This window comes from Glycine soja, chromosome 14, assembly GCF_004193775.1.
Source record: "Glycine soja cultivar W05 chromosome 14, ASM419377v2, whole genome shotgun sequence".
Lineage (NCBI taxonomy): Eukaryota > Viridiplantae > Streptophyta > Magnoliopsida > Fabales > Fabaceae > Glycine > Glycine soja.
The window spans coordinates 30,610,128-30,619,202 of NC_041015.1; the positions used below are offsets into that span (position 1 = coordinate 30,610,128).

General features: G+C 33.4%; 1 long non-coding RNA gene across 1 annotated transcript; it reads left to right on the forward strand.

Annotated features, from left to right (window-relative positions):
- Nucleotides 1-566: 566 nt before the first annotated feature.
- Nucleotides 567-2,799, forward strand: LOC114384454. Its single transcript, XR_003660691.1, has 2 exons — nucleotides 567-739; nucleotides 1,266-2,799. It is a non-coding gene; the product is annotated as an uncharacterized LOC114384454 (long non-coding RNA).
- Nucleotides 2,800-9,075: the final 6,276 nt, after the last annotated feature.

A 9,075-nucleotide genomic window follows, 5' to 3' on the forward strand; every position in this document is an offset into this window, starting at 1 on the left:
AATAAGCCTTTCAGATAATTGAATCTTTCCTCAACTAAGTAGTGAAATGATTGTTTTGTGTGTGTGATATTCTTGAATGGATAAGTTCCTTAGAATTTTAATTCTAGGCTTAGGAAGTTGTATTTTAGGCCTAAAAAGTCTTGGTCAACCATAGTCAACCATTCAAATTAAGGAAATCTCCTCATTAATGATATTTCGCTAATTATGTGATTTTTTAGGGTAAAAATCATTATGATCCTTGATAAAATTAGTTTAATTATAATAAAAAAAATTTGTGTTTTTAATTCAACAAAATATTTTGTTGTGCATTAATAATTAATTTATTGAACATTATTAAGCTAGATTTAAGTTATTCCAAAGACATTTAACTCATAAAATTAAGTATGACAATATGGTTTATTTAATAGAGTCAAATAATTAAAATAGGATGGTTTAGAGATGTCCAACACATTTTTTGTAGAAAAAAAATAGATCACCTTTGGGAATGAGGAAAGAGTCCCTAAACCTAATTTAGAGTCCCTATAAAAGCTAAGAGAGACCCCTCAATCCCTTGTGCAGCCAAATTTTGAGGAGAGAGAAATGTGAGGTGCTTTAACTTCTCTCTAAGTTCCTCATTCCTCCTCCTTCTCTCTAGATTTTTATAGTTCTAATCTTCTTCTTTCTTGCTCATTTTTGGATATGTGGTAGAGGAGCAAAGGCTCTACAATGCATTTTTCATTTTGAGCACTTGGATGCAAAGGTAAGGGGGTGTTTTCTAAATTCTTGTGATCTATGTGTAGTTGTAATGGATAAAGTTTTATTTTTTATGTTGTGGAATGTTGTGTTATTTTTTCGTATATGCCTCTATTCATGCAACTCGTACTTCTATGATTATAATTTTTTTATTTTGGATGCCAAAATTAAATTCCTTAACCCTAAAAACAAAGAAAAACATATAAAGTTTGCTGAATTTGATTTTATGTAGTGAAAGTTATATCAAAAATCAAGTTTTGAACCCTTTTAGGTGATTTTTTTATTATTATTTTGGTAACACCAAGTGACTTATTTGATCCCTTATCTTATTTTTTTTATTCAATTTTGTCATTTATCTTTTAAAAATTTCACCTTAGTCCTTCAACATCTGACTCAAAATGGTCCCTCCGTCCTCTTAAAATCGTCATTAGAAATATAAAAAATATCAACGGCTAAAAATGCAAGAAAATGTATATTTCATAGTTTCTCTCCTTTTCCTCCTTCAAAAGTTGAATCAATGTGCTTCTCCACAGACATGACATCCATCATTTGCGCCAACCTCACAATCCTAATGTTGCACCCTTCCTCTAGTTCCCTAAACACATTTTTCACTTTCTTCGACTTCCTCCGGTCCTTGCACTCTACCCCCTCACTGTCGCAAACGTCGCCACTACAAATGCCTTTATCGTGAATGTCATCACTGCCAAAGGTGAAAACTTGATCTTTTAGCTTCTCTGGGCCTTTTACAGCCCCTACCTATGCCTAACAGGGTATGGGATGCTATTGGTATGGACTTTATAAAAGGTTTACCACACTCCCATGGTAAGCAAGCTATATTTGTGGTGGTTGATAGACTGAGTAAGTATGCACATTTCATTGCATTAGCACATCCTTACATGGCTTTGTATATAGCTCAGTTATTTTTAGATAACATTTTCAAGTAACATGGCTGGCCAATCACCATTACTTGTGACAAAGACCCCATTTCCCTTAATAGGATTTGGAGTGAATTATTTCAGCTACAGAGTACTTCAGTTAACAAATCCACATCTTACCATCCACAAACATCCACAAACTGATGGTCAAAATGAAGTGGCGAACAAGTGTTTGGAAACTTACCTTCACTGCATGTGTTTTAGGAAGCCCACTAGATGGTCTAAATGGTTATCCCTGGCTAAATGGTGGTACAACACCAACTTCCATTCTTCTATTCAGACCACACCATATGAAGTTGTCTACGACCAAGCTCCTCCGATCCAATTACCCTTCATGCCTGGGGAAGTTGCTAACCCAACTGTTGACAGGACTCTGAGTAAAAGGGAACAAGTGATTCAGCTGCTGAAATTTCACCTTACCCGAGCCCAAAATTGAATGGCCCAGCAGGCTGACAAGCACTGATTTGATAGTGTTTGTCATTGGGGACTTTTTCTATTTAAAGCTACAACCTTATAGACAATTCACCATGCGACACTCCTCATTTCATAAGCTGCTACCTAAGTACTATGCTCCCTTTCAAGTGCTGGAAAGAATTGGCTCTATGGTGTATCAGTTGCAACTACTTCCCAATGTTGAAGTCCATTATGTATTCCACATTTCTCAGTTGAAGCTCTGAACAAATCCTCATGTTACCACAATCCATCCTCTTCCTGCTAATTCCACTATGTCGTTCAAGAAAGAAAAGCCTGAAGCTATTTTGGATAGAAAGATGGAGCATTAAAGTACTCATCAAATGTAAAGGTCTTCTTATAGAGCATGCCAATTGGGAGTTCTACTATGATTTGCTCAAGAAATTTCCCTCTTTCCGTCGTTCAGGACAAGGATGTACTCGAAGGGGAGGGTATTGTTACAACATTTAGGAAGCATAAATAATTTCTGTTGTAACTTTCTTTTACTTTACTATTTTTACCCTTTTGCTTTTTTTTTCCTTTTGCTTAAAATTTATTGTGCAGTGTTGGCACTAATTGGTAGGCAATGGTTTTGTTACCGCACCCTTCCTATAGGTTTTGTAACTAATCGAGTATGTAGCATAGTTGTGCAAAGGAATGAGTAACAAAAATATTCCACCAACCTTCTTCCCTAGAATTTATTTCTCTACATTTCCTTTTGTTATCCCTTGCTCATCGGGAATCATTCATACATTGAATTCCCTTTGCTTGGATCAACGAATTTTGGGAGAATCTATCTCCCTGAAATCCAAAAGTTCCATCTCACAAACCCCAATTCTTTTTTCTCTCTTCATTTTATTAATTTAACACCCACATCAGTGATTCAAGTTTCTTCAGGAGCCCGAACCCGAGCAAAAAATACCCTAACAAAAATGATGCTGATGAAAGGTTTCCTTTTTGCTTCTTTACCTGCGCTGAGTGGGGATGACGTTTGGGTTAGATCTGGGCTCGGTTGATGATGGTGGTTGTTGGTTGCTAGACATGAATGCCTAGTAAGGGTGGGTGGGTCGTTTGTTTGAGGAGGCTGGAGGTGAGATTGTGCACACAAGGGCCGGGGAAAGGAGGAGACACAATGATTTGATGTTGGCACGTTGTGGTAGTTGCATTTTTTTTTTGCAATTTGTATTCGTTTTTATTTTTCATAAATTATATTTTAAAATTTAAATTAAAAAAAGAATGTCACTTAAGTTCAAAAACGCCCAAACCTTATTCTGAAGCGAAAATAAATTAATTTTAAAGGATGAAAAACAAACAAATAATTTTATAAAAGTAAAATGAACTTTAGACGAAAAATATTTTTTTAACTGAAATATAACAATACTAAATTTCCATGCACACACCTACATACAATCCCTCAATTTCACATGAAAACACAACAAGTCATATCCAGATCCCTGGTAATATTTATACAAATGATATGTAATGTTCTACTAGCTCTACTCCATGTACTCCATGTGTCATGTGGTACGAATTTTAATTCTTGAAATTTGATACTTTTAAATTAAAAATTCGCTATTAAATAATTAAATTTTATGTAATCTTAAATCATTCAAACATAACATTAAAAATACAAATATAATCTTAAGATGCATATTACAGATGATTAATATATGAATAATTAGATTTATAGAGGTTTAGTGGATGTATGAATAATTAATTGTTTTTATTAATGAAACCATATTTATACTACACGTCTATGTAAGTGGTATTATATTTTTTAATTAAACATTATTAAGATTTTATTGCAAATATTCTTTAATTTCTCACATTGTCCATTTTCTTTTTTTTATTATGTCTCTTAAAAGGAAAAAGGTGAAAGGATCTAGCTCTATAGTTTTTACAAATAAGTTTAATAATAACTAAAAGTAACAAAGTTAGTGATTTCAAACCTCACGTACAGAGATTTAAATCCTTATTTACAAATAGGAATAGCGTTGAATACTATGTTTTATTAACTAGACTAATAACATATATATAAAAGAAAACAAGTATGTATCTACTAGCAAATGTTTTGTAAAATTTGTTAATGTACACACGTTTATTCCTTAATTAAAGTATGTTAACAAATTATTACTAAGGATTTTCTTAAAGTACATCAATGTTAGATTACTAACGTACTCCAACTAATTTTTTGGTGTAAATTAACAAATCCCACACATACACATGCATGCTAATATACTTTTAATTCTTATAATTTACTTTTTTTTAATCTTTGTAATTGTTATTAAAAAGCTTCCTAGATTTCCTTTTTTATTTATTATTATTTCCGGTCTTTGAAAATTTCTAATGGTTGTTGACGTGAGCATCAATTGTTATTTGTTAACATCAGTGTCACATTAACAAAATATGACATCATAGAAGTCATTTAATCAAAAGATCTCACATCATCCATAGGATCATGATAATAGTAGGAGGGATTAAAAAAAAATAAACGATAGAGACTCAAAGAATAAGACGACTTACTGGGACCAAAAATAAAATAGTAACATATTTATAAGATGAAAAGAATTTAAATCTTAAATTAAATATTAATATAAAATAAATACTTAAATATATAATAGACCTATCTCAAAATTTAAAATGAAAAAAGAATTTTGTAGTGAAAGCAGACTATGTTTTGATAGGCTTAAGTCTATTTTGGTTCAAAATTACAAAAGTTTGACTTGATTTGTTTTTTTTTATAAGCTAATTCAAATTTGCCCTCTTTGAAAATATGGCTTATTTTAAAAGATTTTACATGAACACATACCAATACACGCTTTAAGAATCATAGTACTATAGTTACAAAGACAAGGAGAAATTTTTTTAAGGTTTAGTGTAATGTCTTTGAAACCTACTTACATGTCTTGGTCAATTTGAAGGTTTTATGATGGTAACATCATGATTTTTTGTTTCTTCAAATTCTCATTGAAGGAATAATCTAAAACGCACCGCTTAAATAAAAAGGAAAGAGAAAGAAATAATAATATAATAATACAAACTCTCCCCCCTCAGCTAAAACTCCCGAGACCCTTCTCCTCCTTCCCAAAGCATGAGGAGGTGACGGGAAAAAGGGGAAAACACTACGCAGTTCCTAGGTTTTTCTATTTGATCTCTTTAAGGTAAATGTTTACGACCCATTATGTTAGATGAGTATGTTATAGCACTGATTAGTCATGGGCTATGAGAAAAAGAGTTAGAAACTATGTATTAGAGATTATTGTGATTTTCTCAAAACCCTAGGTTTGCTAAAATTGGGGGATTTTGTCTAATTCCTTGTTCTATTATTTAAATGCTTAGGTTCTGTGGAAAATACAGTGGTTGACCTTCCTAACAGCGGTAGAAGTCAGTGATTGCGTTATTTGGGTGAGTAGCTAATATACTTAGCGATTTTCTCAAAGTTCATTTACGGAGAAGCAAGTATACTTCTGAACATATATATTTTTGGTGAGATTTGAAATTTATTTTGAGATCTTGATAATATATAAGGATGAATGTTGAACTGTTTGTTTAATTTTATTTATGTTGAGATCATGAATGATATGTCATTTGCTACAACGAAGAGATAATGTAGCCTATGAGTTAATTTCTCATAGTAAAATGATATATGCCGTTTGCTACAACGAAGAGATAATGTAGCCTATGAGTTAATTTGATGCAATCCTACCCCGCAAGGGCATTGGATAGAAAACTCCAAGTAGATTGGGCCAGAGATGCAAGAGAAGGCCCTAGGGTTCTTATGAGCCTTAGGGTAGATTTCGGGCCCATGGGCTAAGTACGAGCCCACTTATCTTTGTAAATATTAGATTAAGGTTTCATTATTTTTGGGCCTTGTATTTAGGGCTCCATAATGTAGGTAGGGTATCCTAGAAATATAGGATTTTTCAGCCCTTGTATTTTAGGGCACCTAGACTAGTTTTTGTATTAGGGGTAGTTTTGTAATTTCACATGCACTAAGTGGATATTTGATGTGTGTGGTTGGAAATAAATTTAATTGAATTGGTAGAAGCCCAATCCAATTAAATTTTAGAGGGGGAGGTGAGCATTTGCTTACTACACCCCATTGTCACATCATATAGTCACACTTTGTGCATGTCCTTCATGTTTTTCATGCCTCATGACACCTAAGCACACTTAGTGGAGAATCTTGGAATTGATCTTGGATTAGTGGGCTGAACCATAACTAAAATTCACTAATCATAATTAGTGAAATTTTGGCTCCAAAGTTTGGCTCCACAAATTCAATTTCAAATTCAAGTGAAATTTGAATTTCCCTCCAATTTTGTGTGACACTTAGGCTATAAATAGAGGTCATGTGTGTGCATTTTTTTTCAACTTTGATCATTTGAATATTAAACTTCAGATTTGAAAGCTCATTTAGAGCACAAAATTTCGTGCTCTTCTCTCCCTCTCCCCTCATTCATCTCCTTCTTCCTCCAAGCTCTTATCCATGACCTCCTATGGTGGTGAGCTTCTTCTAGACTCATCTTCTCCTTGAAGCGGCGTCTCTTCTCTCTCTTCCTTTCTCCATTCCGCTGCCATTCATCTTCTAAGAAGCAAAGGAATCCATTGATGAAGAAGATCCTAGGCCTACAAGCTCCAATGGAGCTTGCATTATAATTTCTCATAGTAAAATGATATATGTCGTTTGTTACAACGAAGAGATAATGTAGCCTATGAGTTAATTTCTCATAGTATAATGATATATGTCGTTTGCTACAACGATGAGATAATGTAGCCTATGAGTTAATTTCTCATAGTAAAATGATATATGTCGTTTGCTACAACGAAGAGATAATGTAGCCTATGAGTTGATTTCTCATAGTATAATGATATATGTCGTTTGCTACAACAAAGAGATAATGTAGCCTACGAGTTGATTTCTCATAGTATAGTGATATATGTTGTTTGCTACAACAAAGAGATAATGTAGCCTATGAGTTAAATTCTCATAGTATATTTATATGTTTCGTTCGCTACAATGAAGAGATAATGCAGCCTACGAGCTAAATGTCGTAGTTACATAATTACCATTCACCACAACGAAGAGATAATGTGGTCTATGTGCACATAGTAGAATAAATACTTGATTTTAAAGTAATTATTTTGGGATACCAGGTTATGAGAAGTTATGAAATGTATATTCTTTGCGTGCATGGATTTCTAAAAGCAAGTGTATTTTCGTTTATTATTTATTTAAATGACATTTTAATATCTTTTGGAAATGGAAAAATTCATGTTAAATGGTGCTCTCTTTCATGTCTGCTTAGTATGTTATGCTCTCACTAAGTCCTTGTGACTTACCCCTTATTTTACTTCTTTTCTCAGATACCCAGTAGTGGAGTAACCGACTTCCTAGGATTTGTTGACACACCCAAAAACTTGACTATCTTTTTGGTAGGTCCCCCCTTTTGTGTCTGATGGATCTTTTTGGTTGTAACTCTAGTATAATGTAGCTATAGGGGCCAGGGTAGTAATAGGCTTAGAGAGAATCCTTTTGTTTTGAAAATGTAAATAATTCTCTCTTGTAGCTATGATGATGATGAACTTATGATGTTTTGAGACACTTGGTGATTAGTAATTATAATCCACTTTGTTATTAAATGGATGAGATGAGATACCAGCATATGGATTTGTCTATATATATATATATATATATACATATTGTGTTCTTTTACAGGTTATGTTGTATAGGATAGGCTGGCCAGACTAAGGAAGTCATAGTCTGTGCGCCGGTCACGGCCCAAGGGTGGGTCGTGACATAATCCATGATGTTATCCTTAAATCATCATCAAACCATCATCTATGACTATCACATAAAAAATCACAACACCAAGATCAAGCTAATAAGATCTTCAAGCAAGTTAACTAAAAAAATTAGACTGTAAGATGTAAATAAATTAAACTCAATTTTGTAATTATAAATCAGATACTAAACTCAACTTTGATAATAAAGTTTTTAGATAGAATTATTTCATATATAAACATTGAGGACGGATCAACTTACTTCAAGAGTAACATTTATAAACATTTTTTAATATTAATATTTAACATAAGACATGAATGTTGACTTAAATGCCTTTTTTACCCATATAAATATGTCACTTATTTTTTTTAGACCCTGTGTGATGTGATCCTTATTAGGAGCGGATTGATTGATACAAGTTACAGAGTTTTGGATGACGCAGCTTCCAAAGAGGGAAGATAAGTTAGGATAGACGTCACAAGGATTACCTTGATAAGTCTGAGATTGGTTGAATAAGGAGTCCAGAGAGAAACCCTCACCAAATTTTATCAAATGCCAAAAGTCCTTCTATTGAAAACGAAATCCATACATATAGTATATCTAAACAAAAAGATAGAAATAGACATGGGCCTTCAAAACAGTTTAGGCCAAAATTAAAATGAAAAAAAATTATAAATAAGAACATATTTGGCATGGGCCTTCAAATTAGTCTAGGCATTCAACAACAATTAATAGTCTTGGTAGTGTCTTTGCCTCTGAGCCTTCATCCTTCTCCACTTGGGCCTTGTTAAGTGTGCCTGCTACCATTTGTTGGAGAGTATCCACTGTTTGTTTGGTCCTACTCCTGGACATAGATTCCTATATTTAGGCAGTTTTTGGATTCTCGTCATTCCCTCCTTCTTGGAAAGCATTTGCCCTCAAATGTTCAGAATCATCACCTACAACAAATGGAGTCAAGTCAACAATGTTAAATGAAGAACTTACTCCATACCCACTAGGAATATCGATCTTGTAAGCATTGTCATTGATCCTCTCTAGTACTTGGAAAGGTCCATCTCCTCTAGGTTGAAGTTTGGACTTCCTTTGTTTAGAGAATCTTTCCTTCCTCATGTGTACCCAAACCCAATCACCAGGTTCAAGTACCACTTCCTTTCCTGTTCTTGTTGGCTTGCT